The sequence below is a fragment of the Triticum urartu genome, chromosome 7A (genome assembly GCF_056163025.1).
Source record: "Triticum urartu cultivar PI428250 chromosome 7A, HENAU_Tu73, whole genome shotgun sequence".
NCBI classification, from domain to species: Eukaryota; Viridiplantae; Streptophyta; class Magnoliopsida; order Poales; family Poaceae; genus Triticum; species Triticum urartu.
The window spans coordinates 604,678,044-604,700,357 of NC_141879.1; positions in this window are offsets into that span (position 1 = coordinate 604,678,044).

Below are 22,314 nucleotides of genomic sequence, written 5' to 3' on the forward strand. Positions count from 1 at the left end.
TAGTCTCGAGTTACATATGAACTATGTGTACTATATGAACTCGAACTAGATTTTTTGAATCCACTTTATTTTGATTTCAAATCACATTACATTTCTAGCTCTAGCTAGATCTTCATAATCTAAACCATGTCTCATATGTATAATGTGTTTATCACATTATGTATGGTGCCCCGCCCTCTATGCCTACAAGTATTTAGATGTGAGTTGCAAACACCACACATTACCACAAATTCAAATAAAATGTGAGAATGTTCGATATATAGTATTGTTTAGATTGTTCGATATTTAGTTGTAAGCTGCAAACGCCACACATTATCACAAATTCAAATAAAATGTGAGATTTTTTGATGTATAGTATGGTTTAGATTGTTTGGCATTTAGCTGTGAGTTGCAAACGTCATGCATTATCACATTATGGTATAACATGTGAACAGCACGTGTATCACCGCTATATTCATGCATGCAATGTTTAAAACACTATGATCTCCTATTCAAATATATGAATCCGCTTTCATATCAAATTATGACCTTAGTTAGTCTCTTACACCCACACAATCCTCTAACCTTTGTAGCTACCACTAACTTTCTCTCGTGCATGCACACGCCCTCCTCGCCCTCCCCTTCCCTCGACATTCTATCCACCGGGCACATTCATTTTTTTCTTTAGGTCATTCTCCCAGAGTCTCCACAACTCCTTTCTGACACACACCGATCGATAAACCTCTCCAGTGATGCCTGCCTACAACATACAAACACACCTTCAATCTCCTCCTTTATGTGTCCTTGCCTCGTGTCTCTCTTACGGTCAGACACACGTGTAAACTCTCGCCCCTCTTTTCATCGCTCTCACAACCGCACACTCCTCCCCCTATCTAGCTAGTAGTTGGGCCTCTTGCACCACCTCCTAGCTCCATTCTCTCTGTCTATCCGTCTCACTAGGCCTTATTTGCCTCTAACAAATGGACGTACACCGACCGATCTCTCGCTATACATATAGCTAGCTAGGTCCTTATAACTCGTTTTTACCCACACGTCAATCGATCTACCTCATTAGTTGTGTCTCTCCCTTCCTCCGACAAACAACAATTGATCTACCGATCTAGTTAGGTTTGCTTACCAAACACATGGTTTCCCTTCATCATCCATGGATGCGTCCCGACGGATCTATCACTCACAGGCACACACAGAAACACATCCCCACTCTTATTGATAACATTGTAGTTCCACCCTCAGTTTGTCTAGTAGGCCTCTCCCACCATCTTCGAGAAGCAACTCCATCACCCATCCAGCACTCTACCCCTCTCCCTCCCTCTCTCTCTCTCCTCTCTCTCTCCCATCATATTTCCCGTCCTTCAGTTATGTATGGATGTCGACCGATCTCCCTCAAGACATAGCTGGGTCTCTCCTTCTCAACACATATACGGGTCGTTCTACCTCTATAGTTAGGCCTCTGCCTACCCCTCCCACCACCCCCCTCCCCCACACACACCGATACATCGAGCGCTCTAGTCATGTCTCCCTGCCACACACAAACTTGACGTGTGCCCTCTAACGTTCCGGTAGGCCAGTCGCCCTATATCTTTGACTTGCACACACACACAATTTCGATGGCTCTCTTCATCGATCTCGCACCCACCCACTTGATCCTCTCTTCGAATCTATCGATAGCTATGACCCCTCCCTCTCTTCTCGTGGATTGCCCGACCCTCTATGTATGATATGGATAGGCCTCCATTTCACACACATTGCATGCAAAATTTTGTTTGAGATGTCATCCACACATATTCCCACAAATAATTCACGAAATCGGCCCCCCACCCCACCCCCACCCCAAAACAAAAAACACTCACGAATGCGGTTTGTATCTCTCACACACACCCACGTAGGTGGGGGACGTGCACAAAGAGAAGAGGTGCATGCATGGCGCCCGTACTCCCGTCTCTTTCCCAACCACACCCGCGTGGGTACACGGTGGAGCTCATCTCTGTACGAAAAAGGCAGCCCACGTGGTAATTTGGCACGTGTACTGGTTGTCCACTTGGTGGAGGGAGGATCGTCTACCACGGGCGAACAAACAAATTGCGACTTGACGTGTTATGTTAAAAAAGAGGCAAACCATGTGGGGCCTACATTAGAGGCAAGGCTCTATACACTGGAGTACTTTTGATGTGTCCCGTCAACTCACAGAACGAGGAGAAGCTTGCTTAGTACGCCGTCTGCCCCGCCCACGAGCGCGGTGGCTCGCAGGATGAGGTGAAGCTTGCTTACTACGCCTTACGCCCGCTCCCTCGCCCATGCGCGCGGTGGCTCGCAGGACAAGGAGAAAAATTTACTACTCCCTCCGTTTACTCCTCGTCCCTACTACCTTGGTTATAGAGATTATATCATATTGTTTGGAATATATATGTCCTTTAGTAGATTTCAATATGAACTACTAGTACATACTCCAAACACTGATGTATATAGACGTATTTTAGAGTGTAGATTCACTCATTTTGCTCCGTATGTAGCACTCTCCCTCGCCCCTCGACCCTCGCCCATGTGGTGGACGTGGAGCAATTCATTCGGTCTCATATAGCCAGAACGATATATACTGCACTACCATTATTGCTCGACTTCCCGAAGAGGCGAAGAGCCAATCGCAAGGTTAATATTTTGGGGATGCCAAGCGCAAGGTTATAGGAGAACGAGTAGTAGGTGCCACGTCATTTATAAATAAAGTTTTTTTCTTCAGTGGCATGTACGCAATATGATAGGTTCATATGGAGAGAAAAGGAAACCACTCCACTATATACATAGTCAGGACACGGGCCAGCCTACACGGTTGCTTGCTGGGGTTGCTCTCTTCACACTCTCTCGCACAAAACGACTGTGGCCACATCTCTAACATCCCGGTGGAGCATGTCCTCTTGGGGAAGGGGTGGATGCTTAGTGTAGATGCGGTGGCCGTCGTCGACGGCGAAAACCCACTGTCGGCATGTCCCGATCAGGGGTCCCCGCCGTTCTCTCTCACAAAGCCGGTGAGGTTGCCTTCGTCCCTTGCTCACTACCGCGACGTGGGAAGTTGCCGCCTCCCGCCGCCCTCCTCAAGGTTGAGCTACGTCCCTCAGGTACAACTCCCTTTACAGCCGGCTTGCACCACTGCTCCAGCTGCCCACATCACTCCCTATGGATATTTCTCTACTTCTTTGCCCCGCACATACCTCTACTGGCTTCTACGTACTGTATTTTTGATGAGTTTATGTCTCATTAACTAGTCCCAGTAATCTTATTCTAATCACGTTTGCGCAATTTCTTTGCCACAGGGATGCTCATCTCGATTTTGGTGAAACTGCACAAAATGATCCGATGGTCAAAAGGTTAAAAACTTCATTTATTAGGAAGCTCAAACATTTCCAGCAAATTGAAGCCTGGTCAGGGCTAGGGACTGCATGGATCGTTTTTTTCTTTAGCTGCCTCTATTCCAAAATAAGTGTCAACTTTAGTAGTAGTACAACTTTGTACTAAAGTTTGCACAAAGTTGAGAAACTTATTTTGGAACGGAGGGAGTACATATTTGCTATGATCTGTCAATCATTGAGATGCAATAGCATGCATGTTAGTCTCCTTTGTATTTGATGAAATGTTGCAACGGGCAACCTTGGACGCAAGATACATGTAACAGAAGCTGGAAGCTTCATAGCATTGTACAAATTTATCTCACTGATAAATTACAGTACATACTATACTAGTACTTCCTCCGTTCCTAAATACAAGTCTTTGTAGAGATTTCACCATGAACCACATGTGGATGTATATAGATGCATTTCAAGTGTAGATTCATTCATTTTGTTCCGTATGTAGTGGAATCTCTACAAAGACTTATATCTACTAGTAATAGCTAGCCCCCACTACTAGCAATTCTCTATCCTCTCCTTGAGCCACGTCATCAAAATTGATGTAGCCGTTAGATGAAGTAAACCAGTCCATAATAGCCGTCTGATCTTGACGTTCAGAGGCTCCGCACTAAGTCACATGCAAGCATGCAGAAATACCATGCCACATGCATGTGAGTGGGTTTTAAATCACATCAACATGTCTGCATGCAAGCATGCACCGGTAGCGTGCATGTAAGTGAGCTTTTAAGTCCCATTAACATGTCAAAAAGAAAAATATAATCCCATTATGCAGTAGGAGTTGGCTGATCTTTGTTCCTTACGCGGGATGATCTAAATGATGATGGGAGTTTATTTAGTTTGGCTACCACATTTGTCATGCAGTTATAGAGTTTTTTTTGTTCTATGAAATTGATAATTTTGCGCAGAGAGATATACCGCTGTTCTGCGCCAATGCGTGGGGACTCATCTAGTAATATTTAGGAACGGAGGGAGTACTATGTAAAGAGTTAGGTGTCGCACGGTGATAGTGTGAGGTGGGCCATGTAATCACTGAGCCTGCGTGTTTTCACTGCTCTTGCACGCCTCCACTGTAAGAATGGAGAAAATTGTAATCTAGTAGTAGTATACCTCCTTTCGCCATAAGCGTGGGACATCCAGCAGTCCTACCAGCTTAGTAATAAAGATCAATGAGCCGTCAAATCACATAGACCCAGCAGTAAGTTAGATGGATGAAGCAACCATCACTGAGGTCACGTCCGCTCTTCCCGGGCATGAATGCGGCACCGATTCTTTGGAGCGGCGCTGACCGTTTCGGACGGGAAGCGCGCAGGCGATGGAGGGGCTTTGGGTGGGCCAGGCTGGTCAGGAGCAGGCGTGGCAGCTGTCCGCATGTCCCTACCGGACATGCCCAGAAACGAGAGGATACACCGACTCTCGCGGCTAAAATTGTACACTACACAACATCTCTCTGTAGGAGTAGGTCGATATGTCGCTCTCTTTAACACACACATGGTGTTAAACACACACACACGCGCACCTTGGTCCCGTTGCACCTTCTAACGTGACTTATTACACCTAGACGGAGGGAGTAGTAAGTATACGAGATACGGTGGCACACTGAGTTAAGTCGAATACAAGTGCCCAAAATTTGTGTGCATGTTATACTAAGGATTCACTTAAAATAGTACGTGAGCGAACATAGGGGTCAATTGGGCAGTGGTCCCGAGCAGTAGCGAGATGTGTGAGGTAAGATACACCGCTGGCGCTTTTAATTTTTCTTATTAATTTGTTTGTTTCACCCTCTGACTGGTGGGACCCAACGTACTACGTGGAGAGAGGTAAGGTGACTAAGGCTGCATTATTTCTGCACCACTGTGGATAGTCTTACCACCAAAGCCACATGACATGATTATGATTGAAATCCCAATGACTCCCACACACACAAAAAAACACGGCATGCTTGACACATGAATGCAGGAATGTATAAAAGGTTATTTCCCTCTCGTTGAACATAACGGGAGGGTTGTGTAGCTGGTTAGCCTGTTCGCTCATCAAACTTGAGGTCTCGGGTTCGATAACTACACTTGAGCATAATTTGTGCCAGAAGGATTCTTTGACTGGTCAAAATGTTTTCTAGGGTTTGCACGCTTCACACTCTCTCTCCAGTATATATATACACGCTGGAGCCTCAGTGCTTGTAGTTGCTCTCTTCACACTCTCTCGCCCTCTCCCGCTGGAGCCTCAGTGCTTGTAGTTGCTCTCTTCACACTCTCTCGCCCTCTCCCACTGGAGCCTCAGCGCTTGTAGTTGCTCTCTTCACACTCTCTCGCCCTCTCCCGATCTAAACAAGACTTTGTTGGCCTCTCTCTCCCCTCATTGCTGCTCAAAGAGCCGGCAGGATCCGTTCGCCGGGAAGGGAAGGAGGATTAACGCTGTCGCCGTCGGCGAGGGACTACCGGCGCAGCTGTTCACTTTCCACCCAGCGCAGCGGCGCGGGAGGGCCTCCGACCCCTTCTTCTTCGCCGCCGCTCCGTTGCCCACTGAACCACGCCCCAAGAACCTCAAGGTGTAATTTACTTACTCACATGCATTGCTCCAGATGCATGTATACCATGAATCTAGGACGTGGTTCAAAGAGGAAAGGAGTGGGAGAAAGTAGTGGGAAAAGTTGTATATAGCATGAATCTAGGACGTGGTTCAAAGAGGAAATGAAGGGGGAAAGTTGTATAGCATTAATCTAGGACGTGGTTCAAAGAGGAAAGGAATGGGGGAAAGTAGTGGGGAAAGTTGTATCGCATAAATCTAGGACATGGTTCAAAGAGGAAAGGAAGGGGCGAAAGTACTAGTTCAAAAAGGAAAGGAAGGGACAAGGCTGTAGAGTTTGAGCAGGACTAGATTTGTTGCGCTAACATAGGGAAAGGCGTCTAAAGATAACAAAACTGGGACCAACAAAAATATGCTCCTTGGTTGTTTGTTCTTTGTTGCAACAGACTGTGCATGACCACAATACATCGGTAGATGCACATGGTGCTGGTGCGTCCACTGTCCCGTGCAACTCATTAGCTGTTGTTAATCTAAGGCCCTGTTTGGTTAAAAACTCCCTAGTCCCTACCTGCTGGGTTCCAGGGACTAAACATGGACTATAGGTTATTAAATGACATGCTAAAAGACCATGTTGCCCCTAGTAATGAACTAATAGAGACAAGGTGCGATGCGTGGCAGCGGCAACTGTTGGAAAAAGAAACTAAGTGGGTGTGCATCCAACTTGCTTGCTCAGGAAGACCCAGGGCACTTGAGGAGGCCCATTGTTGGAATATACAAGCCAAGTTCTATAATGAAAATTCCCACTAGTATATGAAAGTGATAACTCAAGAGACTCTCTATATGAAGAACATGGTGCTACTTTGAAGCACAAGTGTGGAAAAAGGAATAGTAGCATTGCCCCTCTTTATTTATTTTCTCTTTTTTGGGCCTTCTTTTTTTTCTTTGGCCCCTTTTTTGGGACAATGCTCTATTAAATTATGATCATCACACTTTTATTTATTTACAACTCAATGATTACAACTCGATACTAGAACAAAGTATGACTCTATATGGATGCCTCCGGCGGTGTACCGAGATATGCAATGAATCAAGAGTGACAAGTATGAAAAAATTATGAACGGTGGCTTTGCCAAAAATACTATGTCAACTACATGATCATGCTAAGCAATATGACAATGATGGATGTGTCATGATAAACTGGATGGTGGAAAGTTGCATGGCAATATATCTCGGAATGGCTATGGAAATGCCATAGTAGGTAGGTATGGTGGCTGTTTTGAGGAAGATATAAGGAGGTTTATGTGTGAAAGAGCGTATCATATCACGGGGTTTGGATGCACCGGCGAAGTTTGCACCAACTCTCGATGTGAGAAAGGGCAATGCACGGTACCGTAGAGGCTAGCAATGATGGAAGGGTGACAGTTGGTATAATCCATGGACTCAACATTAGTCATAAAGAACTCATATACTTATTGCAAAAATCTACAAGCCATTAAAAACCAAAGTATTACGCGCATGCTCCTAGGGGGATAGATTGGTAGGAAAAGACCATCACTCGTCCCCGACCGCCACTCATAAGGAGGACAATCAAATAACACCTCATGTTTCAAATTTGTTGCATAACGTTTACCATACGAGCATGCTACGGGACTTGCAAACTTTAACTCAAGCACTTCTCAGATTCACAATTACTCTACTAGCATGACTTTGATATTACTACCTCCATATCTCAAAACAATTATCAAGCATCCAACTTTTCTTAGTATTCAACACACTCAAAAGAAAGTTTCACAAATCTTGAATACCAAGCGTGTTATTATTAAGCAAATTACCACGCTATTAAGACTCTCAAAATAATTTAAGTGAAGCATGAGAGATGAATAGTTTCTTTAAAACAAATCCACCACCGTGCTCTAAAAGATCTAAGTGAAGCACATAGAGCAAAATTATAACGCTCAAAAGATATAAGTGAAGCACATAGAGTATTCTATCAAATTCTAATTCATGTATGGCTCTCTCAAAAGGTGTGTACAGCAAGGATGATTGTGGCATACTAAAATACAAAGACAAAAATAATACAAGACACTCCAAGCAAAGCACATATCATGTTGGTGAATAAAAATATAGCTCCAAGTAAATTACCGATGGAAGTGGATGAAAAAGGGGATGCCTTCCGGGGCATCCCCAAGCTTTGACTTTTTGGTCTCCTTGGATTATCTTGGGGGTGCCATGGGCATCCCCAAGCTTAGGCTCTTGCCACTCCTTGTTCCATAATCCATCAAAAGAATTCACCCAAAACTTGAAAACTTCACAACACAAAACTTAAAGTAGAAAACAAGTGAGCTCCGTTAGCGAAAGAAAACAAAAGACCACTTCAAGTTACTGTAATGAACTCATTATTTATTTATATTTGTGTTAAACCTAATGTATTCTAACTTCTCTATGGATTATAAACTATTTTACTAGCCATAGATTCATCAAAATAAGCAAACAACACACGAAAAACAGAATCTGTCAAAAACAGAACAGTCTGTAGTAATCTGTAGCTAGCACAAGATCTGGAACCCCAAAAATTCTAAAATAAATTTCTGGACGTGACGAATTTATATATTAATCATCTTAAAAAAGAATTAGCTAAATATCACTCTTCAAATAAAAATGACAGCAGTTCTCATGAGCGCTAAAGTTTCTGTTTCTTACAGCAAGTTCAACAAGACTTTCCCCAAGTCTTCCCAACGGTTCTACTTGGCACAAACACTAATTAAACACAAAAAACACAAACAAAACACAGTATAAATAAATTATTTATTACTAAACAGGAGAAAAAGCGAGGAATAAAAATAAAATTGGGTTGCCTCCCAACAAGCGCTATCGTTTAACGCCCCTAGCTAGGCATAAAAGCGAGGATAGATCTAGGTATTGCCATCTTTGGTAGGCAATCCATAAGTGGCTCTCATGATAGTTTCATATGGAAATTTTATTTTCTTTCTAGGAAAGTGTTCCATGCCCTTTTTTAGTGCAAATTTAAATCTAATATTCCCTTCCTTCATATCAATAATCGCACCAACCGTTCTAAGGAAATGTCTACCAAGAATAATAGGGCAAGAAGGATTGCAATCTATATCAAGAACAATGAAATCTACGGGCAAATAATTCCTATTTGCAACAATAAGAACATCATAAATCCTTCCCATAGGTTTCTTAATACTGGAATCCGCAAGATGCAAGTTTAGAGAGCAATCATCAAAATTACGGAAATCTAGCAAATCACACAAAGTCTTGGGAATAGTGGAGACAATAGCACCCAAATCACACAAAGCATAAAACTCATGATCTTTAATTTTAATTTTAATAGTTGGTTCCTACTCATCATAGAGTTTTCTAGGGATAGAAACTTTCAACTCAAGTTTTTCTTCATAAGATTGCATCAAGGCGTCAACAATATGTTCGGTGAAGGCTTTCTTTTGACTATAAGCATGTGGAGAATTTAGCACGGATTGCAACAAGGAAATACAATCAATTAAAGAGCAACTTTCATAATTAAATTCCTTGAAATCCAATATAATGGGTTTAGCAACATCTAGATTTTTATTTCTTTCAATCCCACTTTCATCAATTTCGTCATAAAGATCTAAATACTCCGGATTTTTAGAACGCCTTCTAGGTAAAGGAAGATCATATTCAGTTTCATCAAGATACATATTGCAAAACAAAGATTTAATAGGGGACACATAAATAACTTTTAGATCTTCATCTTGATGTTCATAGGAATTCGGTTTAGCGGCCATCTTATTGACTAAGGTGGCTTGCATATCCGAAATTTCAGCAGTCATCTTTTCTAGACGAGCAATTTGGGATCGTATACCATCAAATTCTTTAGACATATCATCAAGCTCTTTATTCATATAACTCATAAAACTTTTTTGTTCCTTAAGCTCGTTTCTAAAGAAATTATTATGCTCAAATTGCAAAACCATAAACTTCCTAACGTTCGTTTCGATCTCCTCTAACCTTTTAAGGTGAAGATCACCAAATCTCGATTAAGCCATCGCGACAAACAAGCAAACTAGCACACGAGCAGACAAGAGCAAACGGGCAAAAGAGGCAAATAGAGAGGGAGGATAGAGAGAGAGAGAGAGGGCGAATAAAACGGCAAGGGTGAAGTGGGGGAGAGGAAAACAAGAGGCAAATGGCAAATAATGTAATGCGAGAGATAGAGATTGTGATTGTGATGGGTACTTGGTATGTTGACTTTTGCGTAGACTCCCCGGCAACGGCGCCAGAAATCCTTCTTGCTACCTCTTGAGCTTGCGTTGGATTTCCCCGAAGAGGAAGGGATGATGCAGCAGAGTAGCGTAAGTATTTCTCTCAGTTTTTGAGAACCAAGGTATCAATCTAGTAGGAGGCCACACTCAAGTCCCTCATACCTGCACAAAACGATAGCTACTCGCACCCAACGCGATTAGGGATTGTCAATCCCTTCACGGTCACTTACGAGAGTGAGATCTGATAGATATAATATTTTTGGTATTTTTGGTATAAAGATGCAAAGTAAAAAGTAAAGGCAAAGTAAAGAGCAAAACAAGATTAAAGTGATGGAGATTGATATGATGAGAATAGACCCAGGGGCCATAGGTTTCACTATTGGCTTCTCTCAAGAGCATAAGTATTCTACGGTGGGTGAACAAATTACTGTTGAGCAATTGACAGAATTGAGCATAGTTATGAGAATATCTAGGCATGATCATGTATATAGGCATCACGTCCGTGACAAGTAGACCCAAACGATTCTGCATCTACTACTATTACTCCACTCATCGACCGTTATCCAGCATGCATCTAGAGTATTAAGTTAAAAACAGAGTAACACTTTAAGCAAGATGACATGATGTAGAGAGATAAATTCATGCAATATGAAATAAACCCCATCTTCTTATCCTTGATGGCAACGACACAATACGTGCCTTGCTGCCCCTTCTGTCACTGGGAAAGGACACCGCAAGATCGAACCCAAAGCTAAGCACTTCTCCCATGGCAAGAACTACCAATCTAGTTGGCCAAACCAAACGGATAATTCGAAGAGACTTGCAAAGATAACCAATCATACATAAAAGAATTCAGAGAAGATTCAAATATTATTCATAGATAGACTTGATCATAAACCCACAATTCATCGATCTCAACACACACACCGCAAAAAGAAGAAGATTACATCGAACAGATCTCCACGAGAGAGGGGGAGAACTTTGTATTGAGATCCAAAAAGAGAGAAGAAGCCATCTAGCTACTAACTATGGACCCGAAGGTCTGAGGTAAACTACTCACACTTCATCGGAGAGGCTATGATGATGTAGAAGCCCTCCGTGATGACGGCCCTCTCCGGCGAAGCTCCGGAACAGGCCCCAAGATGGGATCTTGTGGATACAGAAAGTTGCGGTGGTGGAATTAGGTTTTTGGCTCCTTTTCTGATCGTTTGGGGTACGTAGGTATATATAGGAGGAAGGAGTACGTCGGTGAAGCTCCGAGGGGCCCACGAGGCAGGGGGCGTGCCCTAGGGGATGGGGGGGCGCCCCCCACCCTTGTGACCGCCTCTCTGATGCCTTGGCATAGGGTGCAAGTCTCCTGGATCACGTTCGGTGAGAAAATCACGTTCCCGAAGGTTTCATTCCGTTTGGACTCCGTTTGATATTCCGTTTCTTCAAAACACTGAAACAAGCACAAAACAACAATTCTGGGCTGGGCCTCCGGTTAATAGGTTAGTCCCGAAAATAATATAAAAGTGGAAAATAAAGCCCAATATAGTCCAAAACAGTAGATAATATAGCATGGAGCAATCAAAAATTATAGATACGTTGGAGACGTATCAGTGCTTTAATGAAGCACTAGAACTGTGATGACACAAGTAATGATATAGTTTTGCATCTTAATTTATTGCTATGGCTGGAATGAGCAATTGTTTTGCCACTGATTTGATGCCACTCTTAATGTAATATGTAATTATCTCTACTTGTGCAAACAGGGATCTTCTTTGAAGATACCATATATTTTAGTGGAACTGCACAAGAAGATGTTGGAAACATTAAACTAATCGAGGAGTATATAGTAAGCATGGCCACCACCGTAGATAGCAACAGATGGTTCCGGAGAATTGCTTCATCTGTATGCTCTACACAATAAGCCTCCTAACAAAGGTTGGTACTCGCCCACTGATTTCATCCATATGATTGAGCTTTGTCATCTCTATTGGCATTGTGCTACTGTTTAGATACTGTCATGAAAAAGTGGTATTGTCCTTGAGAACTGCTTCATCTGTGTTGTTTTAAATATTTCCTTTCCTTTTTTTCGAGAAAACAGTGATGCTAGCATTTTGTAGTCCTCTTGTCTTTGCACAACAAGATCATCTTCCTCTAAAGAAGAATATGGAGTACGTGAAGTGACTAGTTCCGATTATGCCAGGATGAAGAAGCCATGTCTATTTTATCATCAGAAGGAGCAGTTGAAGGATGGTTACATTACTCCCCACAAGACCAAACTAACGTCAGCTCAGAAGGACTGACAAAATCTCCATTTTTTTGCTGTGATGCGCGAGTACAATGTTGTTCTAGGATTCTTTCTGGTGATTTCCATTTTTCTAAAAGTGTGCTCTACATGGACCATGTATGTGCCTGTTGAAACTGTCAATTCATAGTACAGTTTGCTCTATACTAATCACTTTTTTGTATTTGTGCAAACAGGGGTGCTCAGCTTTATTTCAATGGGAACTGCACAAAATGTTCATGAATACATTGAATCATTCATTTCCACCACAAGAAAGGAGGTACCGATAAGTTCAAGGCCTTGCAACATATAAGGGCGAAATCATACAAGCTACACGTGAATTTGGTTTATTTTGGTGGAACTACACAAAAAGAATAGCTGGTTTATTTAGCACGAGGTGCCATGTCAATGTCCGAACTGATGGCAAACCCTGTCCATTCCACAATCGTAGGCATTTCATATTTTTGAATGGGACAACCTTGTCAAATTTTGCTCATTGATTAGCAAGACATGCGTTTGATATTTTCGAATGAGACGCCCTTTGCTGTCAGCAGCGTCGATCAATTTTTCCTTTATTCTTTAGTTGTGAAGTAAATATTGCCTATGACATGTGAGTCACTGAGATGCATAATCATCGATTGTTTTGAATGTTCTCTATGAATTGCCAGGCCTGTGTGTTTGATTGTTTATCCCACTATTTTGGAAGAGTGTCAACTTTGCATGCATGTGGATCGTGTTGAAAATATTTTATGTGATAGCTATTTTGTTGAATTTTCTTATGATCCCACATGTAATTATTATTAAAGAGGAAAATATGATTGTAGAAATTTTCATGTTACTAAATTACCTCTCGTTATGTTGAGATTGTTATTGTTTCTTTCCGCTTCCTTGCATATGCTAGTTTTTACTTGCTATGATAATTTGTTTGCCTATAAGATGCCTATGCATAGGAAGTATGTTATACTTACATGTGTTTGTCACGTGTCTCATGATGCTCTCCTTGTGCTTCAATTCTTGTCTTTCATGTGAGCATCATTGAAATTCTCAATGCCTATCTAGGGGCATTAAACGATAGCACTTGTTGGGAGGAAACCCAATTTTATTTTTGTTTCTTGCTTTTTGATTCTGGTTAGTAATAAATAATTCATCTAGCCTCTGTTCAGATGTGGTTTTATGCTTTTAATTAGTGTTTGTGCCAAGTAGAACCTTTGGGGAGACTTGGGGGAAGTTTTAGTGATCTTGCTATAAAAAACAGAAACTTTAGCGCTCACGAGATTTGCTGACATTTTTTTACTAGAGAGGGTGATTAGGTTGATTCGTTTTGAAGATGATTAGAAACCTACAGATTACAACAGACTATTCTATTTTTGACAGATTCTGTTTTTCGTGTGTTGTTTGCTTATTTTGATGAATCTATGGCTAGTATCAGAGTGTATGTACCATAGAGAATTTGGAATACAGTAGGTTTAACACCAATATAATAAAGAATGATTCCATTACAGTACCTTAAGTGGTGGTTTGTTTTCTTATACTAACGGAGCTCATGAGGTTTTCTGTTGAGTTTTGTGTTGTGAAGTTTTCAAGTTTTGGGTAAAGATTTGATGGATTATGGAACAAGGAGTGGCAAGAGCGTAAGCTTGGGGATTCCCAAGGCACTCCAAGGTAAAATTCAAGTACAGCCAAAAGCCTAAGCTTGGGGATGCCCCGGAAGGCATCCCCTCTTTCGTCTTCTTCCATCGGTAACTTTACTTGAGGCTATATTTTTATTTACCACATGATATGTGTTTTGCTTGGAGCATCTTGTATGATTTGAGTCTTTGCTTTTTAGTTTACCACAATCATCCTTGCTATAAACACCTTTTGGGAGAGACACACATGAATTGGAATCTATTAGAATACTCTATGTGCTTCACTTATATCTTTTGAGCTAGATAATTTTGCTCTAGTGCTTCACTTATATCTTTTAGATCACGGTGGTGGTTTTATTTTGTAGGAATTATTGATATCTCATGCTTCACTTATATTATTTTGAGATTCCTTTAGAGCAGCATGGTAATTTGCTTTGGTTATGAAATTAGTCCTAATATGATAGGCATCCAAGATTGGTATAATAAAAACTTGTATAGAAAGTGCGTTGAATACTATGAGAAGTTGGATGCTTGATAATTGTTTTGAGATATGAGGATGGTGATATTAAAGTTATGCTAGTTGAGTAGTTGTGAATTTGAGAAATACTTGTGTTTAAGTTTGCACGTCCCGTAGCATGCACGTATGGTAACCGTTGTGTAACAAATTTGAAACATAAGGTGTTCTTTGATTGTCTTCCTTATGAGTGGCGGTCGGGGACGAGCGATGGTCTTTTCATACCAATCTATCCCCCTAGGAGCATGCGCGTAGTGCTTGGTTTATTATGACTTGTAGATTTTTTCCATAAGTATATGAGTTCTTTATGACTAATGTTGAGTCCATGGATTATACGCACTCTCGCCCTTCCATCATTGCTAGCCTCTTCGGTACCGTGCATTGCCCTTTCTCACCTTGAGAGTTGGTGCAAACTTCGCCGGTGCATCCAAACCCCGTGATATGATATGCTCTATCACACATAAACCTCCTTATATCTTCCTAAAATAGCCACCATACCTACCTATTATGGCATTTCCATAGCCATTCCGAGATATATTGCCATGCAACTTTCCACCGTTTCATTTATGACACGCTTCATCATTGTCATATTGCTTAGCATGATAATTAGTTGACATCATATTTGTGACAAAGCCACCATGCATAATTTATCATACATGTCACTCTTGATTCATTGCCCTTCCCGGTACACCACCGGAGGCATTCATATAGAGTCATATTTTGTTCTAGTATCGAGTTGTAATCATTGAGTTGTAAATAAATAGAAGTGTGATGATCATCATTAATAGAGCATTGTCCCAAATAAAAAAAGAGAAAGGCCAAATAAGAAAAGAAAGGCCCCAAAAAAGAAAAGAAATAAAAAGGGACAATGGTACTATCCTCTTTTTCCACACTTGTGCTTCAAATTAGCACCATGATCTTTATGATAGAGAGTCTCTTGTTTTGTCACTTTCATATACGAGTGGGAATTTTTCATTATAGAACTTGGCTTGTATATTCCAACAATGGGCTTCCTCAAATGCCCTAGGTCTTCGTGAGGAAGCAAGTTGGATGCACACCTGTCGATGTCAAAACCGGCGGATCTCGGGTAGGGGGTCACGAACTATGCGTCTAAAGCGGATGGTAACAGGAGGCGAGGGACACAATGTTTACCCAGGTTCGGGCCCTCTCAATGGAGGTAATACCCTACTTCCTTCTTGATTAATCTTGATGATATGAGTATTACAAGAGTTGATAAACCATGATTGTTGTTGTCCTACGGACTAAAACCCACCGGTTTATATAGATATCAGAAGGGGCTAGGGTTACACAGAGTCGGTTACAAGGGAGGAGATCTACATATCCAAACGGCCAAGCTTGCCTTCCACGCAAAGGAGAGTCCCACCCGGACATGGGACAAAGTATTCAATCTTGTATCTTCATAGTCTAACAGTCCGGCCAAGAGATATAGTCCGGCTATCCGAGGACCCCCTAATCCAGGACTCCCTCAGTAGCCCCTGAACCAGGATTCTGTAGCGACCAGACCTCAAACAGTCTGATCTCTGTGCTTCGGTGTCATCCCTGGATCAGTAATGCTGACACCACACAGTACTCGGAGGATTTATAGCAGAGTAGCAATCACACACTTATTACATCGAGTGTCTCAAAAGAGAACTTATTACAATAAATATGGCTTAAGGCCATCTAAATAACGATAACAGCGGAAGGCTTGGAAGATAAGTGAGTCCATCAACTCCAACGGCATCATTGAGTATGGAACCACGACCTAAAAACTCCTTAATCGTCGTCTGAAAAGTCTGCAACATTAACGTTGCAGCCCGAAACAGGTCAGCACATGGAATATGCTGGCAAGGTAACACATAGAGAGTAACGGAATGAAACAGCTATACTATATGCATATTTAGCTGGTGGAAATCTCTATGGTTACAGTTTTTACGTAAAGCCAATTTTTCCCTACTTCAAGGAATAATTTTTTTTACTATCATGGTAGTTGTTAAACATTGAGAATGGTTGACAGCATTCTCAATCCCAATTAATCATCATCATTAAGCATAACCCAACAAAATTAATTTAGAGTAACATGTTGAGATTCACATGAAAATCCAAGTACTAGATACTCAGGATGTCCATAACCGGGGACACGGCTAATCATGATTAGTTTGTTACACTCTGCAGAGGTTTGCGCACTTTACCCCACATGACTCGATCGCCTCCGTTTGGTTTCTCGCACTACATGGTGTTTGAGAAGACGGATGACCGAGACATAGTCTTTCAGAAGCGCTAGCACCTTACGATCGGGTAGACCGTACCACCTACGTCCCCTACATCTGCTAGTCTACCACTGTAAGAGTTCGCACAACTTAGTCAACTATGCTAGAGCCCATAATAGCTTGTGGCTGCACACGGAAGTTTCTAGTATGAATAGACTTATGATCCCTTTGAGCCTGGGTGGCAGTCCAAAAGAAAACAGGCAAGTCCTGGAATACCCAGGTGGCTCAATCCACCCAGATGTGTGTTTAAGTTGCCACCTTAGATAAACCATTAATTAACAATCTCACATCTGTCAATGGATTTCACTCACCCAATCCACGTCTACTAGCATAGCATGGCATAATAAGCAAACGTAGAAGTAACTCCCAAAGGTTTGAAAATAAACTGGTAATAGGTACTACCTCATCTACTTCCTATCCCACAATTTAATTAGATCCTAATCATGCAATGTGTGTGGATTGATCTAATGCAATAAAACTGGGTAGTAGAGAAGGTATGATCAAAGTGTTACTTGCCTTGCTGATGATCCGGGAAACCTAGCGATTCGAAGTAACAGGCGGCGCACTCTGGATACTCTATCGCAAACAAACAAACGAGCATACAATAAGTACTCATCTAATGCACAGGTAAAACTCAAATAAGAGATCTAACCAGAAGGTTCAACTTAAGAACTCCGGTTGGCAAAAAGAATCAAATCGAACGAAGCAACGAAAAGCAAACGGGGAAAGAAAACAACTTCGTTCTAGTAATCTGGATCTAGGGCAAATTTTACAATAGCAAAATCTTGTTTAAGTTGATTAAACGGATAGAGGGTTTTGAGACGAATCCCTAGGCGCTTGAATTGCCTGATTCCGATAAACGAGCGAAAAAATAAATTAAAACGAAAATCGGATCAGGAATCGCGATCAGAAAAATCGCGGATTTAATCCGAGAAAAAGAAAAACGAAGAACAGATTAACGAACGAACGTTCGTTATCTGAAAGTAAACGATGAACGCGTTCGTTAAAATGAACGAATCGGTGAACGTTCACTAATTAAATAAACCAGAGCAAAAAAACCGATCTAGGGGTTTCGAAAAAAAAACCGAGGCGGTTTTAAAAGAAAAACAAACGGCGAACGGCGGCGGCTATACGTCCGGCGAGGTACTCCGGCGGGCGGGGCGGGGCTCCGGCGGCGGCGGCTATGCGGGGCGGCGGGGCGCCGCAGCAGCGGTAGCGGCGGCGGCGGCGTGCGGCGCACGGCGGCGGGGCGGCTGCGGCTTGGCGGGCGGCGGGGCGGGGTGAGGTGAGGGGCGGCGGGGCGGCTCGATATTTAAGAGAGGGAGGGGGTGCTGCCTTGGGGGAGGGGGCACGGCGGCGGCCCTGAGCCGGACTCGGGCAGCGGCGCGGCTCCGGTCTCCTGGAGGGAGACACAGGCGGCGGGGTGGGCCTTTGGCTGGGCCTTGGCCCAGTCGGCGCGCGGCGCGTTTTTTTTATATATTCCGCTCGGAAGAAAAAGAAAAAAAATACTAAACGGACTCCAAAATTTCCGAAATAAATTTTCACGGGCTTGTAAAATCAAGCCTCACAAGGTGAACATTTATTTGGGACCTAAATGCAATTTGAAAAACGCATTTTTTTCCTAATTTCAATAAAACACCGAAAAACTCCGAAATAAAATCTTATTTGATTTTAATATTAAATCCTCAATATTTCTTTATTTTGGGAAAGTCATTTTATTCCCTCTCTCATATTTTTCTAATAGAAATAATTGATGATAAAATAAATAAAATCAAATGATCCTATTCTCAAAATTTGAGAGAACTCAAATATGAAAATATCGAAATCCCTAACTCTCTCCGTGGGCCATTGAGTTGCATAGAATTTCTAGGATCAACCAAAATGCAAAAGAAATATGATATGCATTGATGATCTAATGTATAACATTCCAAATTGAAAATTTGGGATGTTACAAACGTACCCCCCTTAAGATGAATCTCGCCCTCGAGATTCGGGTTGGCTAGAAAATAGGTGAGGGTGGTCCATGAACAAATCTTCCTCTCGTTCCCAGGTGGCTTCATCCTCTGAGTGGTGGCTCCACTAAACTTTGCAAAACTTGATAACCTTGTTGCGAGTAACTCGGTTGGCAAACTCGAGGATCTTAACTGGCTTCTCCTTTTAGGTCAAATCGTTATCCAACTGAATAGTTTCCAAAGGCACTGTATCTCTCAACGGTATGTCAGCCATCTCCGCGTGACACTTCTTCAGCTGAGAAACGTGGAACACATCATGAACTCCTGACAATCCTTTGGGCAATTCGAACTTGTAGGCTACTTCCCCCATACGTCCCAATACTCGATATGGTCCTACAAATCATGGTGCTAACTTCCCTTTAACTCCAAAACGCTTTGTTCCCCGAAGTGGAGATACTCGAAGATAAGCTCTATCTCCAACTTCGTAAACTGTCTCCTTGCGTTTAGAATCCGCACAACTCTTCTGTCTGGACTGGGCTACCTTGAGCCTATCGCGAATCAACTTCACCTTCTATTCAGACTCTTTAATCAAGTGAGGACCAAACAACTGACGGTCTCCAACTTCGTCCCATGACAACGGTGTCCTGCACCTCCTTCCGTACAAGGCTTCGAAAGGGGCCATCTTTAAACTGGTTTGGTAACTGTTGTTGTAAGAGAACTCTGCATATGGCAAATTGTCGTCCCAACTAGATCCATAATCTAGCGCACAAGCTCTCAGCATATCCTCCAAAATCTGATTTACCCTCTCGGTCTGTCCATCTGTCTGTGGATGAAAAGCTGTACTGAATTCTAGCCTGGTTCCCAAAGTTTCGTGCAACTGCTTCCAGAACTTTGAGGTAAACTGGGTTTCTCTATCTGATACGATACTCCTTGGAACTCCATGCAGACATACGATCCTGGTCATGTATATCTTTGCCAACTTAGCACTGGTGTAAGTGGTCTTTACTGGGATGAAATGAGCTACTTTCGTCAATCGATCAACTACAACCCAAATTGAGTCATAGCCTGAACGAGTCTTGGGCAATCCCGTGATAAAATCCATGCCTAGCTTATCCCACTTCCATTCGGGTATCGGCAATGGTTGTAACAATCCTACTGGCTTCTGATGCTCTGCCTTTACTCTCTGACATACGTCACAAACTGCTACATACTCCGCTATATCCCTCTTCATTCCGGTCCACCAGAAAATATCCTTCAAATCTAGATACATCTTGGTATTTCCTGGATGAATTGAATATGGTGAATCGTGTGCCTCTTGCAAAATCAACTTCCTGATCTCCGGGTCATTGGGCACGTAAACGTGGTCTTCAAACCATAGGGTGTCGTGTTCATCCTCACGAAATCCTTTAGCTTTTCCTTTGCTCAGTTTCTCCTTTATAGCGGCAATCTCTTTGTCAGTTTTTTGAGCTTCTCTGATTCTACCCATCAAAGTTGACTGAATCTCCAATGCTTCTACATAGCTTCTTGGAACTATTTCCAGACATAGTTCACGAAGATTTTCTCCTAACTCCTTGGGTATTTCTCCCATCATTAATGTATTGACATGGCTCTTGCGGCTTAATGCGTCAGCTACTACATTAGCCTTTCCGGGGTGATAATGCAATTTCATATCATAATCCTTGATAAGCTCCAACCATCTCCTTTGTCTGAGATTCAACTCCTTCTGGGTGAAAATGTACTTCAAACTCTTATGATCCATGTACACCTCACAATGATTACCAATGAGAAAATGTCTCCATGTTTTCAACGCATGCACTACGGCTGCTAACTCCAAATCATGCATGGCATAATTCAACTCATGAGGCTTCAGTTGTCTTGAGGCATATGAAACAACTCTCCCTTCCTGCATAAGCACTGCTCCAAGTCCTCGACGTGAAGCGTCGTAGTACACCTCATAATCTTTGGTCTGGTCTGGCAAAATCAACACTGGTGAGGTAACCAAATGTTTCTTCAACTCCTAGAAACTAGCCTCACACTCCTCTATCCATATGAACTTGGTATCCTTCTTTAATAACTCTGTCATAGGGTTCGCAATCTTTGAGAAATTCTCAATAAATCTCCGGTAGTATCCTGCGAGTCCAAGAGAACTCCGGATCTCTCCAACTGTTGTTGGGGATTCCCACTTGGTCACGGTTTTGACTTTAGCGGGATCTACTTCTATACCTTCTCCACATATAACATGTCCGAGGAATCCTACTTCCTTCAACCAAAACTCACATTTGCTGAACTTGGCATATAATTGATGTTCTCTGAGCTTTCCAAGTACCAAACGCAAATGCTCCTTATGCTCCTCTTCATTCTTCGAATAAACCAAGATATCATCAATGAACACTACGACGAACTTATCCAAAAACTCCATAAACACTTTGTTCATCATGTTCATAAAATAGGCAGGTGCGTTAGTCAGACCAAATGACATAACGGTATACTCATACAGCCCATATCTGGTAGTAAAAGCTGTCTTCGGAATATCCTGTTCTCGAATCTTCAACTGGTGGTATCTTGATCGCAGATCGATCTTGGAAAATACCTTAGCTCCTTGCAATTGATCAAACAGCTCGTTGATCATTGGTAGTGGGTACTTGTTCTTGATCATTACTTCATTCAATCCTCGATAATCAACAACCATCCTTAACGATCCATCCTTCTTCTCCACTAGAAGTATTGGCGATCCCCAAGGTGAAGAACTTGGGCGAATATATCCCTTATCCAGTAACTCCTTAATCTGCTTCTTAATTTCCACCAAATCCTTTGCTGGCATCCTATATGGTCTCTTTGATATTGGCCCTGTGCCTGGCAATAGCTCAATCAAGAACTCAATATCTCTATCCGGTGGCATGCCTGGCAACTCTTCTGGAAATACATCAGGGAAATCCCTTACCACTGGTACTTCCTCCTGCACAACTCCTGTTAGGCAATTTACCTGGGCCCTTTTTGGCACATGCCGGGATACATACTTGATCCTTCTCCCTTCTGGGGTAGTAAGCAAAATTGACTTACTAGTACATTCAATATTCCCTTCATACTTTGATAACCAATCCCTGCCTAATATCACATCCAATCCTTGAGATTCCAATACTATTAGGTCTGAGGGAAAAACATAGTTACCAATCCTTAATGGTAACCGATCACACCATAGACTAGCCACATATTCTGCTCCGGGCGAGGTTACTAACATGGGTGACCTAAGGGCTTGGGTTGATAGGTTATACTTATCCACAAATCCCCTTGAGATGTATGAATGCGATGCACCAGTATCAAAAAGAACTAGTGCAGTAAATGACTTAACCAAAAACTTACTTATTACTGCATCGGGCTGAGCTTCAACCTCCTCCACGCTAACGTGGTTCACTTGTCCCCTGTTGAAAGGGTTCGGCTTCTTCCCAGAACTTCCATTGCCATTTTGGCCTTCAGGACATTCATTGGCATAAT